Genomic DNA, 17,784 nt, shown 5'->3' with positions numbered 1-17,784 from the left:
CTGCTGGAATGTTGCTACTTAGAAATGGAAAGTTCACAATTGGAAAGCTGAAATCATCTCTTTTGTCGTAAAGTTTTGTCTTCAACCGACCCTCATTGTCAATTTCTAGATGTAAGTCAAGATATGAAGCTGACTTAACTGTATCTGTAGTATCCTTTATCTCCAATTCGATGGGATAGATGCGTTCCACATAGTCACCAAATTTTGAATTGTTTAGTGAAAGAACGTCATCTATATAGCGGAAAGTAGAGTTAAAGGATACTGCTAACTTCGCAGCGACAAGTTTACATGAATCATTTCTAAATTTCCGGGCACGGTTAACAACATTTCCGTAAAAATGAGGATGTGCTATCCTGTTTGAAATAAGTTTTCTACAGGTACAACCAAACTTCAAAACCAAATCTTTATTTCTTTGGAAAAATTTAGTAAAGGTTTTAAGTAATTTATGGTAACGATATCCCTGGTTTAATAATTTACCAGTAATACATAGGTTGCGTTCGTTAAAATCAAAAACGTCACAACAGACACGGGCATAGCGAACAAGTTGTGAAATATAAACACCGTAAGATGGTGCCAAAGGAACATCACCATCTAAAAATGGAAAACTAACAATAGGGAACGAAAAATCGTCTCTTTTGTCGTAAATTTTAGTGTGGAGTTTCCCGTTTAAAACCGAAATATCTAAATCCAGGAAAGGACAGTTATTACCAAATAAATTTGATTTATTTAAAGTAAGTTCCTTGGGGTAAATTTCAGCAGTATATTGAGAAAATTCTTGATTATGTAATGAAAAAATATCATCAAGTTAACGGTAAGTGTTGTTGAATTTATCAATTAAATGCAATTTCGACGGGTCTTTACTGAGTTTAGTCATAAACTGTGATTCGTAACAGTACAAAAACATGTCTGCTATTAAAAGGGCACAATTAGTTCCCATGGGGATAGCTACAACCTGTCGATAAACTTTGTTGCCGAAACGTACATAAATATTATCAAGGAGAAAATTAACAGCTTCAATCATCTCATCACACCTCCAGTAAGTATATCTATCATATTTACCTTTCTCATTTGAGAAGAAGGCTTTAAATGAGTTGCAGCAAATATATCTACATTCAGCTTTACCAAATGACCATTTAATTAGATAGGAAAACTTTTGTTTGATAAGATAGTGTGGAAATGTAGTGTAAAGAGTAGAAAAATCAAAACTATTAACAGAATCAAAAGGACGTCATTTATCTAAAACATCCAAAGAATTTTTTACACTCCAAAAATGGTTTATACCACTATGTTTATATATTTTATTACAATAGTTTATGATAAGCTCTTTAATAGTATTTAATGAACTAGTTAAGAGCACTGAAAGATTAGTTGTAGAACACTTACTAGAGGCCGGGATGAAACGATATTTAAATATAAAAAAAAGATGTGGTATGATTGCCAATGGAACAACTATCCACAAAAAAACAAAATGACACAGACATTAACAACTATAGGTTGCACTTTGTAAATACAGCTGTTTCTCAAAACACGCCTCTTTTGGGGAGTAATTGAATATTCATAGAAAATTGATTTTGTTTACATACTGGTTCCCAGTTATGCTCTCTGTGTTCCATATCGCAGAGACAGAACTTGGGAATGTTACCAGTAAATAAACACGTGCATATTGTTTACATTGAAATCTGTGGTAACCTTTCATTCGAGGTAGGGGTAGTTAAGAAAATTAGTGTAAGTTTAAACTCTGAGAAGTTCAGGGCATATAAACGTTGAAAATATGCCGCACAGCCCTATATTTTGACCTTTGAAAAAAAATGTGGTGCATATGAACTTTCAATTCTAGGATAAGATTTTTTTCAAAACTTCATAGTAAAAGTGGTACAGTTTTAGCCGTAAAAGGAGTTCCTATGGGAAATTGCATTGTCAATATTTACAGAAATGCAACCTATATAGGGTGAAAAAGGGGAACATTCAGAATTTAACCAAATTTGCTTTATTTCACAGATTTTAAAGAAATTAACTCAAATAAGAAGTTTTATAAATATTTAATGAAGATTGATAGAATCCTGGGCCTTAAATATGATGACTCAGCATAAATTCACAGTTTACAGTATGCAAAGTTTACTCAAAGTCCTGGATACAAAATTAAATCATAATATTTGCATATTTGTAAGTTAAATTGTTAAGAAGTGCTTATATTTACTCTTCGCAGTCATTGAAACTCATAGATCCTTCCTGAATATTATTTATGGGGTATTTGTGTCCTTTCAATAACCCAAAAGTAAGCCGCAACACCTAAATCTGCTTTTTTGTCACCACGGCATAATAAATACAAGCTAGAAAAACAAAAATATCTCAAGAAAACTTACAATAGTGTGTTCTATCCTGAATATGTACTAAATATTCCAAATTGCTAGAAACAGCAGAATGAATTAGGAAATTTAAGGCCCCAGGGGCAAAAAACATAGAAAATTGCCTACCCCCTGTGTCATAAAACAAATAATTTAACTTGTAAATGCTATGATTTTATGATTTTAAAGTTCTTGATATAGAAAACAATAACTATTCTTGGAAGTTATGCAAAAATCAGATGTTAGCAGTCATCTCTACAACATTTTAAGTGAATTTATATCTCAGACTGGTATCTGCATACATACAACTATTGCAAATATGGCTTTGTTTGAACACTTCTAGTATATATAGTAGCTAAATTGTGTCAGATATATGGTTACAGATGATACTGTTGTGACAAGAATTCTAAATTGACCATTTGAGGCAGAAAATGTGTCCTTCAATTGACAAATAGGCATACAGTAAGATGTGGACTGGAGACAGAGGCTGGATTGGATACTTTATATAATCTTGAATGTTGTAATGATTGACTGCTAAACATTACATTTATGATATTCTGATATGCTTTCAATATGTTATCAAAACAGTTTTTAACAGGTTCTAGGCATTTTTTATCAGAAAATATGCAAATAGGGTAAGCTGGCAATAATTAAAGTTTTGATTTCAAATTCTTTAAAAAATTGAAACAGGGGAGGGGGTATAAAATGTATAGTAAAGAAAAATTTAGAGTATACACAGTGATTTCTTTAAGACTTTAATTCTGATAAATGAGTATTAATGTGAGAAAAACTGATTTTAGAGAGTTTTCTATTTGAATAAATGTCTGTATAGGTTGCACTTTGTAAATACAGCTGTTTCTCAAAACACGCCTCTTTTGGGGAGTAATTGAATATTCATAGAAAATTGATTTTGTTTACATACTGGTTCCCAGTTATGCTCTCTGTGTTCCATATCGCAGAGACAGAACTTGCGAATGTTACCAGTAAATAAACACGTGCATATTGTTTACATTGAAATCTGTGGTAACCTTTCATTCGAGGAAGGGGTAGTTAAGAAAATTAGTGTAAGTTTAAACTCTGAGAAGTTCAGGGCATATAAACGTTGAAAATATGCCGCACAGCCCTATATTTTGACCTTTGAAAAAAAATGTGGTGCATATGAACTTTCAATTCTAGGATAAGATTTTTTTCAAAACTTCATAGTAAAAGTGGTACAGTTTTAGCCGTAAAAGGAGTTCCTATGGGAAATTGCATTGTCAATATTTACAGAAATGCAACCTATAGGTCACCGTACGGCCTTCAACAATAACCAAAGCCCATATTAAATGGTTTTTTGTGTAGTTTAGGTAGCCAATACATAGTAGGGACCTTCAAATGTTCAGAAGAAGCCGTAAGCTTTGATGTGGTTGTGATATGCTTGTTTACTATATGACTCTCTGTGGAGCGGATGGATTTTAATGTAGATGAATTCAAAATGTCATTCTTAAGAACGTAAGTGTAGTATTTTCGGCATACCACCACCACATTGTTGGCTGCTTTGTCGGCCGGTACAAACACAAACCGCTTTGAAAGTATTTGAAGTTTATTTCTTATTCTGGAAATAGGTGTATTCTGTATTCTATTATTTACTTCTAAATTATTTTCAAAATGTGATGTTCTCTTTTCTACCATATTCATACATTTATTTAAATAAGAATCAAGAGATTTTTTATCAGATTTTTCCCGTTTACACCATTTTTTACAAAATGAGGAAAGAGCATCTTTGGTGACTTGACGACACTCTTTCCAATCTATTTTAGATGGAGGACGATATTTTGGTCCTTTTTTCAAAAAGTTTTTAACCTCTCTGTCCTGGACGATATTGAGGTCCCCTGTAATAACATGGCCATAGGGAACATATCTAAACTTCGACGATTCATAGTTTCAAGTTAAGGGAGTATTACTATCTATATTCACGTCTGATGTAACTGACGTATAATTAAAAATTAAACTTCTGCTGGTTTTTTGTATGTGTATGAAATTGTAGGTGGTTCTATATTATCAAAATAGGGAGGTATAAAGGGTAGCATGCCACAAAACCAGGTTCAACACCACCATTTTTTTCTTAAAATGCCCTGTACCAAGTCAGGACAATGGCCATTGTTATATTATAGTTCGTTTCTCTGTGTGTTATACTTTAATGTTGTGTTTCTCTTGTGTCGTAGTACTCTTATATTTGATACGTTTACCTCAGTTTTAGTTTGTAACCCGAATTTGTTTTTCTCTATCGATTTATGAGTTTCGAACAGCGGTTTACTACTGTTGCCTTTATTTAAGGGTAAACAATAAATTGGGGAACCTGACGTTAATTGATATTAATAGCTTCTTCACGTTCTTCCTATAAAATACGAGTTAGAAGCCCTGTATAAAGTCTACCTAAGATGAATAAAGAAATAAGTCGTCATAAAGAATAGCAAATTTGATTTCAATAGGAATGATGATTGTTTGTTCAAATACACGTCCTCCGATTTTATTTGTCAATCAAACATTTAATTATCTTGTTGATGTCAGGTTTGGATTTTTAGTATTTGTATCAAAGAGATATATCTCTTCTTTAAATGACATTTGTATATTCGTTTGCCATTTTTTTAATTATAACATTTTAACATTCAATGTTTTCATTGCAATATTCAACATTCAACATTGTCATATAGATTGCAGGTACAGGCAGCCAGAATCGGACATTAGAGTCGAGAGCAATGCTTATGTGTTTGTGTTGGAAGTATACGTGATACTCATTGCAAAATAAAAATAAATGACCTTTGAAAATAATTTAGAAAAAACGATATCTCTTGTTTCTAATGTAGCTTATGTACAAGCAAAATTTCTTAATCGAAGTATCAAACAAACCTATTTCTAAATGAGTTTCTTTGAAAACTAGAATCATCAGCATTAATAGTTTCTGTGTCAGCTGTGTCAGAAAGCTCATATATAGAAACATTGACCAAATCATATTCGTGTTCGTGGTCCATTTCAGGAAATTCTTCTCGAAAAACTATGAAATATCTAAATTATTTAACCAATGCATGCATATATGCTAAAATAAGTCTTGCATGCGACTTTTTTATATTTATTTCACATCTATAATGTATAACCGACAAATATTGCATTAGGTAGTTTTTGATCGGAAGCTCATAAACGTTTGACTTTATTGCCGAAGTCTACCGGATAGTAATATTGATTAACAATACAAACATAGAACGTGTTTGTTAGAAAATCTTAAATACATCTTATAGATATAAATTTTGATGCTTCAGTGCTCTTCAACTTCATACTCTGTTTTTTGTCTTCATAACTTTATGACTCGATTTACTGATGCGTCTTTTGTTGATGAAATGAGTATCTGGAGTACACGTGTTATCCTGGTATCTATGGTGATTTTTTTCAAATCACCTCTGAAATCTGAGCAGTCTTTGAAGTTTTCGAATTCGTTGAATGAACTGGATGACATTATAAACACAGTATGCCTATTTTTAATTTAAGTTCTGGCTAAAAATAAGTTTAAAATATTTTAATTTTTGTATAAGCTTACTTCTATCCATTTATGTGCAGAATAAATCGACAAAGATGTCCAATGCAGGGTTTCAGACAATGTTATAAGGAGTTTATTCAACATTGTTGAGATATGAAGAACTAAATTACTTTTTAAACACTTAATGATTAACGAATTTGAATAGGTATATAAGAATGTGGACATTATCATCCTGGTCGTTTAAACTGCTAAGAAATATATAAGATATGATATAAAACATAGAAAAATCAAATCTTGACCTTGAAGATCAAAAATGAAGGCCAGAGATGATCTCTCTATGTATATTAATGATATGTACAACATTTAAATCAAATTGCTTCTTTCAAACGTATACTAGATAACTTTTTTTTAAGAAAAATGGTTTTTAACTTAATATCTGTTATCGTTACTGTACAAAGGGAAACAACTTAATTAATCTAATAAAAATATCAAAATCTCTTTTTTCTAATCGAAATCTAATATTTCGTTTTTTTATTATATTTCAAATACACTTGCCTGATTTTATTTACATATATAATACATATATGATGTATATATTATCAACTTATCATTTTTGAAGACATTTTGAAGGACCACCTTTGAAAAGTTGCTTTAAGGTCAAATGCGGTTTAGAGTATGTTACTACTGACTACTGGGGGATAAAAATAGGGCAACTAAAATTATCTCTATTGTCAAAGATCTTTTGTCAAGCGCAGAAATAAAACCAAGATATTAAGAATATCGACCTTCTAGTTTCAATATTTCATTTCAAGTTTACTGATATACAATATACATCTGATACAGTAACTGAAATGTGGAGTATTGATGGACAGTAAATTAATATTTGTGGGGTTTTACTTCATTTTGTGTCATATCATTACAAAAAAAACATATGATATAAGCCAGATGAGGTGGCAATCGAAATTAAACGACGTCATCGAAATACTATTAACACAAAGGTTCCTGGTTCGATTCCCGTTCTGAGATGAACTGAGGGACTGAATTTTCGGCTCTCCCTTGGCACCATTTGCGAGTATGGACTTGAGGTAACGAAGATAGTCCGTCGGAAATGGACGATAAATGGCTGACCCGTGTTAAGTGAGCACCATATATCTTGCAAGTTAAAGACACCCTTGTAGATTTCGAATGAGAGCAAGCCGCAAAGTGGAAAGGAAATTAATATAAGTTGCACAACTTGTTTCCCAATCCCTATAAATAAATATGTTTAAACTGAACTATCGAAAAACAATTCTTACTGTGTACATAAAAATAGCACCAATATGAAATATGACATTGGCATTAAAACAGGAAAGTACCAGCAGTCCAAATTCTATACATCAAACTCGACAAATCTGTTTTTGATCGAATTGTCCAGCATGTTAATGATATCGTGTTCTGAGGGTAGATTTTTTTACTAACAACAAGAAATTGTTTTTACGATTTTCATCCCATTTTTGTAATAAAATTTTGTAAAATGAAAAGTTGTAAATCTTTCAATTAAAGAAAAATGTCGTATCTTCAAAATGGTAATAAAACTTAAGTTTTCATAATTATCCATAAAGACATTGATTGATTGGAAGATATAAAAGCAGATGTTTCGAATTCAAATTAATTCGTATTTGAATGATATCGCAGTTGTGTATTTTTTTTTGTCTTACATATAAATGCTGGTTTTTGTTTTATTTCAGATTTACTAACCGCCATTTCCACTTCTTACAACTATATGATTTTTTTTTATTTCATAATTTGACACGGTTTATGATAATTGTAAGTTATCATTTAAGTTCGCGTGGTTGCGAATTATCAAAATAGTTCTACAGTAAATAAAGATATAAACTTCATACGCAAGTTATAAAATCAGCATTACAAATTTGGATGCACTCATCTGTATCCATAACTGTACAAGGAAATTATATACATGTTACCTGCATGATGTGTTTCAAGACGTAACACATTTAATATGCATAACAATAAAATAGAGTTTTTAACATGCAAAAACATTTAGAAAGTTTCTATGTACTTTTGTTTAAACAATGTTTAAGGAAGTATTTAGCAGTCATATCACGTAACACGGCACTTACAGGTACATTGTTCATTAGTACAAAAGTTCTAAACTCTATTTTACCACTTCCTGTCTTCACCCACCTTTTGAAATAGATTTGTGATTTTATCCGACGAACATTTTAAATTGACAAATAACATCAATTATTTAACTTTAAAAAAAAACGATACGTGAAATGCAGACTAGAATACGTAGAGTGGTGATTCAGATAACAAAAAACACACTATGCCATATCATATCTACAAGAAAAGCATTTATACACTATTTGCAACCCTAACATGTCTAACATAAATAGATTGACATACATTATAAAAAAATGTCATGACCTCTAACTTTTCTGGAGAACATACTTTGTGATGCTGTTTAATTTGGATAATGAGAAATCATTCATTATGTTCGCAATGTTATCATTAAATATTTATCAAAAGTACCTGGATTATAATTTAGTACGCCAGACGTGCGTTTCGACTACATAAGACTCATCAGTGACGCTACTATCAAAATAGTTGTCAAGTCAAACAAGTACAAAGTTGAAGAGCATTGAGGATCCCAAATTCAAAAAAGTTGTTCAAAATATGGCTTAGGTAGTCTATTCCTAAGACAAGAAAATCCTTAGTTTTGCGAAGAAATTCTTAGTTTTGTAAACAGGAAATTTATAAAATGACCACATAATTGATATTCTTGTCAACACCTAAGTGCTGACTACTGAACTGGTGATACCCTCGGGGATGACACGTCCACCAGCAGTGGCATCGACCCATTGGTGTAAATAGTTATCAAAAGTACCAGGATTAAAATTTAGTACGCCAGACGCGCGTTTTGTCTACATAAGACTCATCAGTGACGCTCAAATCAAAATATTTATAAAGCCAAACAAGTACAAAGTTGAAGAGCATTGAGGATCCATAATTCCAAAAAGTTGTGCCACCTGGGATAAAAAAAAATCCTAAGTTTTTTCGAAAATTCAAAGTTTTGTTACAAATGTGTAAACAGGAAATTAAAAAAAATGACCACATTATTGATATTCATGTCAACACAGAAGTGTTGACTACTTGGCTGTGATACCCTCGGGGACGAAACGTCCACCAGCAGTGGCATTGACCCATTGGTGTAAATGTTATCAAAGGTATCTGGATTATAATTTAGTACGCCAGACGGGCGTTTCGTCTACATCAGAATCATCAGTGACGCTCAAATCAAAATATTTATAAAGCCAAACAAGCACAAAGTTGAAGAGCATTGATAATAATGTATATGGGATGAGTAAAATACCGTCTTATATCACATTACCAGTAGCACGATACATACTTCTGTATAGCAAAAAGAAGTTAAATAGCATAAAATACTGAACTCCAAGGAAAATTCAAAACAGAAAGTACTTCTTTAAGTTGCGCTAACACTTCAAAACAAATGTAACAACTGTCATGGTCGTAACTTGGTATGGGCATTTTCAGAAGAATAATATTTGCTAAACCTGAATGTATAGCTAGATAAATATTCCATTTTAATATTCATTGTAACATTGTAGAAGTTGATAAAAAAAACTTAAACGAAACCTTTATCCTGATTAGAGAAGTGAACCACGAAATAAGAGCTAAAAACCTCATTTAGACAAACATGTTCATGCCATTGGAACACGTGTTCTAAGTTGACATTTTATGTTGTCATGACTACTTAAGTTAAATCTTCAGTGTACATGAGTTAAAATTAAAAATTCTTCAAGATTAGTGAACCATCATCTTACTTGTACATTAATTTGAATTACATTTCAAATTGTTTGCTGTATAATGAACTTGTATAAATTTTACTCCGAGTGAATCGACTTTCAACTTCACGTTACTGCTTCTTACTTCAACAACATATGTAACGTCGTACGGAACAATCGATTGATACAAAGACAAAAACAAAAACAAATTCGTTAATATGTTTAATCAGAGGCAATGCATACGTATTTATCAAAATACAATGTCAGCGATGAAAAAATATCTTGTTTTATTGCATATGCGTTGTCTTTAAATCAACAGCATCAAGAAGGAACATAAATTGCTATGCACCATAATATTCACCATTTAAAATTTAATTTTGTACTTATTATCATATACGCATGATCCCATCCTTCTATAATTTTTTCCTAACAGAGAATAGGTAGATGTGATCTATACATATAACTTAACTATTAAAAAATATGGAACAGAGAGATTTTTTTTATTTTCAATACCGAATGGAAACTATGAAAATAAATTCATCATATATACCAGGATTGAAATTTATATTTGAGCACACATCATTACACTATACACCCTGTACCATAACAACATAAATTTAACACCTTAGGACCATACACCTTACAAATGTACATATTCTATCTACACATCCGAAATAACCCATAATGCAATTTAGTTTCAAAGAAATCGTGCGACTACATATTTATTTATTTATTTATTTAAAAAAAAACGAATTTTGATCACAATAATGTAAATTAATGTACAAAATTAAAAATCAGTTCTATTCAATGATTTGCATAGTTCTACACTTTGATAATCACACTTTATATACAAGTTACACAATCACACCATTCCTCACACACCATTACACCATCCTCCTTTCACCATATCACCATACACCTTCTACCAATGCACCATATGTCATACGCCTTTACACACTACACATAAGTTTGGTTTTATTTTGCGGGGAGGGTGGGGAATTTTACACTATCCAAGGGCTATAATCTGTTCCTGAGGTATGAAAGCCTAAGTATTTAATAAATTCAAAGCTTTGTAAATAAAGGTCACAGTAGTATACTGCTATTCAAAATTCACAAATCGATTGAGAGAAAAAAACAAATCCGGGTTACAGGCTTAAACTGAGTAAACAGCTAATTTATAGATATGACCTTTCAATGAATTCATTATCGGATACAGTTGAAACAATACTTGACCAATATATAACCAAAAGCAGTTTACGAGCTATACATGTATGACCAAATAGCAATTGTTATATTTGCTCATAATTTTGACGTCTTCGAAAACTCATTCTCGAGCTAACTTTGTCCAGAAAAGAAAGAAACCGTTCTACGAATGACGGTGTAAAGGCAGATAGTTCAAAGAAAGAAATGAAACATTTAAAACGATAGAATATCAAAATAGGAACAAACAAATGTCTTAGTGTCATCGTTGTTGTGAATCCATAATATTGGGCTGTATAATAATGTTTATCAAAATTTACAGTTGCAAGGAACGTGTCGTACAACCAGAGTCCAAAATTAACAAAGGACAGGAATAAAAAAGTTCCTGATATCGAAATTGCATTTTGACGGTCATCTATTGTCTTATAATCTTTCATCTGCAGGATTAAAACAGTCTGTACATAGGTAGTTATGAACTGTAAAATATTGTTTACTGCAAAACTTTCTTTTCCCGTTACACTGACTGCTGCTACAAAATTGATTCCAAAAAATATTTCTGATCCAAAAGCACTGAATAAAATCAAGTAATGACTTAATTTAAGAGATGTTTCAGTTGATTTTGAGTAATAAGTACCTTTCACAGCAAGAAGGTGAAAACATTTAATCAACACTAAATACATAACTAACTTGACGATTGCATATGCGCATGCTTGAAAAAGGTAGAAATTGTTACTGATATTTCTATTTTTAAAAAGCAATATTTTGAGTAAAAAATATGGAAAAATAAAAGCTATAGATAATAAAAATATACACAATATTTTATGCTTAATGTAATAAGTGGGTGCTGTTATTTCATTGTCTGCTTCATTATCCTGGCTTCGGGTAAATATTTCTTTGAGTACAAGTATGCATAGAAGAGAGTTTTCAATCACTGTAGGTTCTAGGTACAATTTTGTAGATTCGTATACTAATGATGCAGTTGTTTGGTTTGAACATTCGAGTTTGTCATTATGGTGTAAAACTTCTTCAAAGTGGTTTTTAACAGAATTATAGAAAGCAATTGCTACATTTGATGCTATAACTATTGTTGCAGCATAGTGAGTAAGACAAGATCGGTACAAATTTTTCCCTGAAGACATACACAAAAAAATCATTTGAAATATTAGAAACACGATAAAGAAACATTCGTAAATTATATGTATCGTTAAACTGTTTTCATTTTCTGATTGAACTTTACATGTTAAATGAATGCTTACTTTCATTGCTAGATATGCAATGTTACATGGTGTAAAAATTACAATAAACGACATTTTCAAAAAAAGATGTTTCCGTTTGGAATATGAACGTGTCCAAAAATAATGAAAACATAATATATATACTATAAGAAATAAATATATACAGATTGAAATAACAATAAAAACTATTATTATTATTTGAACTATGTCATACTTTAACTGAAGACCTTCTACTCTTCTAGGACTAAACCTAATATACATTAAAACCACAAGAATTCCAACGGCTGTTTTTAGAGTTACTATTGAAGAAATGTGTCCATCTCGACTATACCGTCTACCGATGACATCTGGAAGTAAATTCCCTGCAGTAGTAGGAAACACTATCCAGGGAAATATAATTGACCAGAAACAGCACCTCCTGAAATTGTGTATACTTTGTATTTAAACTACTGTTACTATAACTGAATAATATGTCAGAAAATATTATGTAGATTGTGTATATACCATGATAACAAAATTTGTTGGAAAAAATTGGGAGGCACTAAAATTATGTAGAAAAATACGAGCATGAGAACAGAGTTCAGTCATAGCGTCACGTTTTCCGGATATTAAGATACATTTAACTCGCAGTTTCATTAATATACAACGTGAATATAATTGATTTCTTATTCAAGTAAGTTGGACAATACAAGACTAGACTATACTAGTCAATTTCATGTCAGTGTTGCACTATTAGGCTGAATGTCTTACTTTACAGTGTTCGTGGTGGTCCGTATTTTTTTTTACAATGTTCGTGGTGGTCCGTATGTCGCTCCCATCGTGTTGCTCATGGTAGTGAAATAATCAGAGTTTCGTCTCATTCGTTAAACGAATTGAAAGATTGGCGGAGATTACCTACATAAATTGCTTTATTTTCGTGGTCTAATGACATACATTTGACATATATGCATTGGCCTTTTAAAAAATATTAATTTCCAATTCGTCAAAAAACACACACACACACACGTATATAAAGCTATGTGTGGAGTGAAAACAAAAATAAGTGTCCTTTAAATGTATTTAACAAAACTGAAAATGTTATCTTTCTAGTTTCAAATTACTTAAATGTACAATAGAAATGTCTTTATCACATATATATCATACCTGTTTCTAAATGAGCTTCTTTGTCTACTAAGACCACTGTTGTTGATATTTTCTGTTTCATTTATCTCAGAAAGCTCATATATGGAGATATCGACCAAATCATATTCGTCTCCCGTGTCCATTGCAGGACATTCTTCTGGAAGAATAACATTGTAATGCATACCGTGATAAGGATTATTTGTTTTGTAGACTGTATCTACATGTATATTTAAAGTGTGTATGCTTTTTTCATACAATGCCATATATAAAAGTATGTTCTTTGCTAGTGATTGGTTAATGGCTTGTTTGTGTTTAACGCCACTTTCAGCACTTTTGGTTGTATCGGTAAAGTTCTCTTAGTAGAGCAAGCCGGAAAAACAAATGACTAAAAAGGCAAATACAAAAATAAAGTATACAAACACAGTAGACACATTACGTTTTGATCAAAAATGAAAAAACAAAATAACCGGACTCAGGGGAAAATTGCAAAATAAAAAGCTCAGACACATCAAACGAATGGATTGCACATAATTGTTCATGCACAAAACTAAATGCTTTCTAACATTGTTTTAATGACTAGATTGGTTAAACTTCCATGCTTAATTTTTAATAATTATGGTATTTGGTTCTTTATTTCTGTACATATTTAAGGCAAGACCTGACACGATATTTTTCAGGTTATTTAAAGGAGTTTTTCTTATATTTATACATAAATGTAAATAAACATACAAGTGACGGACGTTCAAAAGTCAGCATATTAAGAGAATGAAATATATCAATTCTAATTTCTGATTTAACATAGAAGGCCTCGCTGTGACTTTAAATGAAGAACAACGAAACAAGTGATGTTCCTTTGCTTTTTGTGTCTTTGTTGTACATGAACTGATATTGAGTCAGACATGATACCCCATTGTCATTTTATTTCTTTCATAGTTTCCGAATGAGTTAGAATGAAAAGATAATCCATAAATAGAGGCAACAGTAGTATACCGCTGTTCAAAACTCATAAATCCAAGGACAAAAAACGAAATCGGGGTAACAAACTAAAACCGAGGGAAACGCATTAAATATAAGAGAACAACGACATAACACCGAAACGTAACACACACAGAAACGGACCAAGCATCAGACAAAACACCACGAGTATAACAAATATAACAAGAAAACCAAATACATGAATTTGGGATAGACAAGTACCGTGCCACGTCTGATCTCAATATCTCAAAAATAAGAGAAAACACAAACGACTCAACGTTAAAATGCAACACACACAGAAACGAACAATAATATAACAATGGCCATCTTCCTGACTTGGTACAGGACACTTTTAAAGGGGAATAAAAGTGGTGGGTTGAACCTGGTTTTGTGGCATGCCAAACCTCGCACTTTAATGGCAAAGTTAAATATAACATTGAAATAACAACATAATATTACAGGACTACAATACAAATAAATAGGAGAACATATTAGATAAAGAAAAACATGATTAATAGATAACAAAAAGCATCAGGTTTAAAATTCAATACGCCAAAAACGCGCCTTGTCCACACAGGACTTACAAGTGACGCCCAGATATAAAAGATCGAAAGTGAAAAAGTACAAAGTTGTACAGCACTGGAGATAAAAAGTTGAAAAGGTTTCGCCAAATACGGCATTGTTTTTATGCCCGGGATAAGAACATTCTTATTATATAGAACAATTCATGCTATTGCAAACAGTAAATTTTATCAAATGAATATGAAAGAGATATACATAAAGAAACTAAAGTATTAACTAATTACAGAAAACTAAACCCGAATACATAACGCCCAGATATAAAAGATCGAAAGTGAAAAAGGTACAAAGTTGTACAGCACTGAAGATCAAAAGTTGAACAGGTTTTGCCAAATACGGCATTGTTTTTATGCCCGGGATAAGAACATCCTTATTATATAGAACAATTCATGCTATTGCAAACTGTAAATTTTAACAAATGAATATGAAAGAGATATACATAATAAAACTGAAGTATTAACTAATTACAGAAAACTAAACCCGAATACATAATGCTATTAAAGTTTAACACAGAATAGACACACCCGAATCAGTCCAGGCGTCAACGTAATTACAAAAATGTGACGTCACATACGATGGCGAAAAGGTACAAATGTTATGCCACATTTGAATTTATGAAATTTAGAAACAGCATGACGTCACATATGAAAAACTATCAAAGTGAGATAGAATTAGGATTGATTTAAGATTATATCAGAACTAAATACTGATAATTAATTTAAACAAAATGCATATTGCAATACTTATTAATAGCAATTAACTGTAATATATATATGTCCAGTTTGTTATGAATCCAACTTCAAACGTAAATAATCGTACAAAATTTAATATAATCAATAAAGGCGGTGATTAATTTTTCTATCCGTAACACCTAAATATAATAAAAAGACGTCAACATATTTGTCAAAATCCGATGAGAATTACAAATATAACATTAAACATGTAAACTAAATACATGAATTTGGGATAAACAGGTACAGAAACACGTCTTATAGTAATGCGAATTCACATTCAGCAAAACAGTCACAATCGGGAATCACTTACAATAAATATAGACGACCAAGGCTAGGCTGTACTTGAGAGAATATGTTATACTTTAATATGAAGAAAAACACTTTATAATTTACTTTCTATAATGAAACTTTTATTATTATCAACCATTGACAAAAAAAATATGTTAAAAAAATACAACTGTTCTCGGTCAACCTTAGTCCGATAACGGTATATATGAAAAACGGACGAAAATTTTGGAACTTTGATGCCGGTTTTGAGCAAGTTTTTAATTAAAATTCAGTATGAGCGCAGCTTTGCCCCACTGAAATATTTCAACATAAGATGCTTTTTCTTGGTATTATTGCTCTGACAAAATATTTCGTTGGGGCAAGAATGCGCTGGTACCTTTTTCGTAAAAAAAGTTAATGAAAATGAGTAAAAAATTGTGAAAAACCAACAAATATGCTCGTGAAGTGTTGTCAAAACACGGCATTATGACGTCATAACTACAAAAAAACATTTTTTTTTATAAAATGAATATATCCAACGGAAAAAGAAAGCCATACGCATACGAATAAGTAGAATTTGATAAATTCTCGAAATTGAGGCCAATTTTGTCCCTTAAAGCCCCTTCTCCTTGATAATTGGGAAGTTGAAATCGTCCCGTTTATCATAGATTTTCGTGTGAAGTCGTCCATCTACGTCAATATTGAGGAAAAGATCAAGGTATGAAGCAGTCCTTCTAGTATCAGTAGTATCCTTAATTTCAAGTTCACTGGGATATATGAGATGTAAGTATTGGCTGAAGTATGGGTTGTTCAATGATAAAACATCATCAATATATCGGAAAGTAAAATTAAAGAATTTCGCAAGGTGCTTTTTCTTTTTGTCTTTAAGAAGGTTCTGAATAAATTCTGCTTCATACGAATACAAAAACAAATCAGCCAGCAGTGGTGCACAATTAGTACCCATTGGAATACCGACTGTCTGTTGAAATATAAATCCTCCAAACTCAACAAATATATTGTCGATCAAAAAGTCCAGCATTTTAATAATATCATCTTCAGTATATTTTCTGGAAGATTCAGTGTGATTCTTCACAAAATATGAATTATTGTATCCCAAAACAAGAAATTTGTATCTACGATTCCCATTTTTATAGAAAAAGCTCTGTTTTATGAGATGGTGAAGTCGATCTTTCAACTGAGCATGAGGAATAGTAGTATATAGCGTAGAAAAATCAAAAGTTTTTATGTTGTTGCAAAATTGCAAAGATTGTGATCGAAGGTTAAGTAGTAGATCTTTCGAATTTTTGAGAATCCACATCTGGTTAACACCACTGGTAGAATACATCCATTAAAAAAAGGTTTCAACTTTCAGTGTTATTTGAAGTTTCTTAAATCATTAAAGACTTTGTATTAACTTACCTGTATCCATTTATGTTCAGGTTGGATCGACAAAGAGGTTCAATGAAAATTTATTGCCAGAAGTATTATAAATTGGAATATCCTGGTATCTATTCCATGTTAAATTTCAGTAAAATAACTGTTTTGGTAATTTCAATTCACTTTCAGCTAAATAACTATTCAATCAGGAAGTATTCATGGGTCATATCATGTGACCAGTTACTTACAATGGTACAAAATATCAAACTCTATTTAAAACTTCCTTCCTCCCTTTCGAGATATTTGAAAGATTTCAAACAAAAACAACAATGCTAAAAAGATAAAAGAAAAATATTTGAACGCGATTAAAATTTTACCACTTCATCGAGGTTTATATGACAGTTTCTATTTAAATTGCATATCACGGAATACGTTTATATGATTTGTCCCGAAGGTTTCTTGTAGTGGCGCGTAGCGTTATTCAGTTTTTAATACATTTGAAGACGACGTTGACAGAACTTCTTTTTATTACAAATGTAAACAAAATGACGGCGGTAAAAACACAAACTGACTCGACGTATAATTTTTTTTTCACTTTGCGTTCATTCTTTCTTTGAATAAAATTTACAAAAT

General features: G+C 31.4%; 1 long non-coding RNA gene across 1 annotated transcript; it reads right to left on the bottom strand.

The window, feature by feature from the left end:
* Window positions 1–9,873: 9,873 nt before the first annotated feature.
* LOC143044412 (uncharacterized) lies at window positions 9,874–17,339 on the bottom strand. Its single transcript, XR_012968676.1, has 3 exons — window positions 17,194–17,339; window positions 13,241–13,376; window positions 9,874–12,515 (listed from the first exon to the last, which is right to left on the bottom strand). It is a non-coding gene; the product is annotated as an uncharacterized LOC143044412 (long non-coding RNA).
* Window positions 17,340–17,784: the final 445 nt, after the last annotated feature.

The sequence above is a fragment of the Mytilus galloprovincialis genome, chromosome 9, assembly GCF_965363235.1.
Source record: "Mytilus galloprovincialis chromosome 9, xbMytGall1.hap1.1, whole genome shotgun sequence".
Classification (NCBI taxonomy): domain Eukaryota; kingdom Metazoa; phylum Mollusca; class Bivalvia; order Mytilida; family Mytilidae; genus Mytilus; species Mytilus galloprovincialis.
This window is presented reverse-complemented; position numbering and strand designations above follow the sequence as displayed.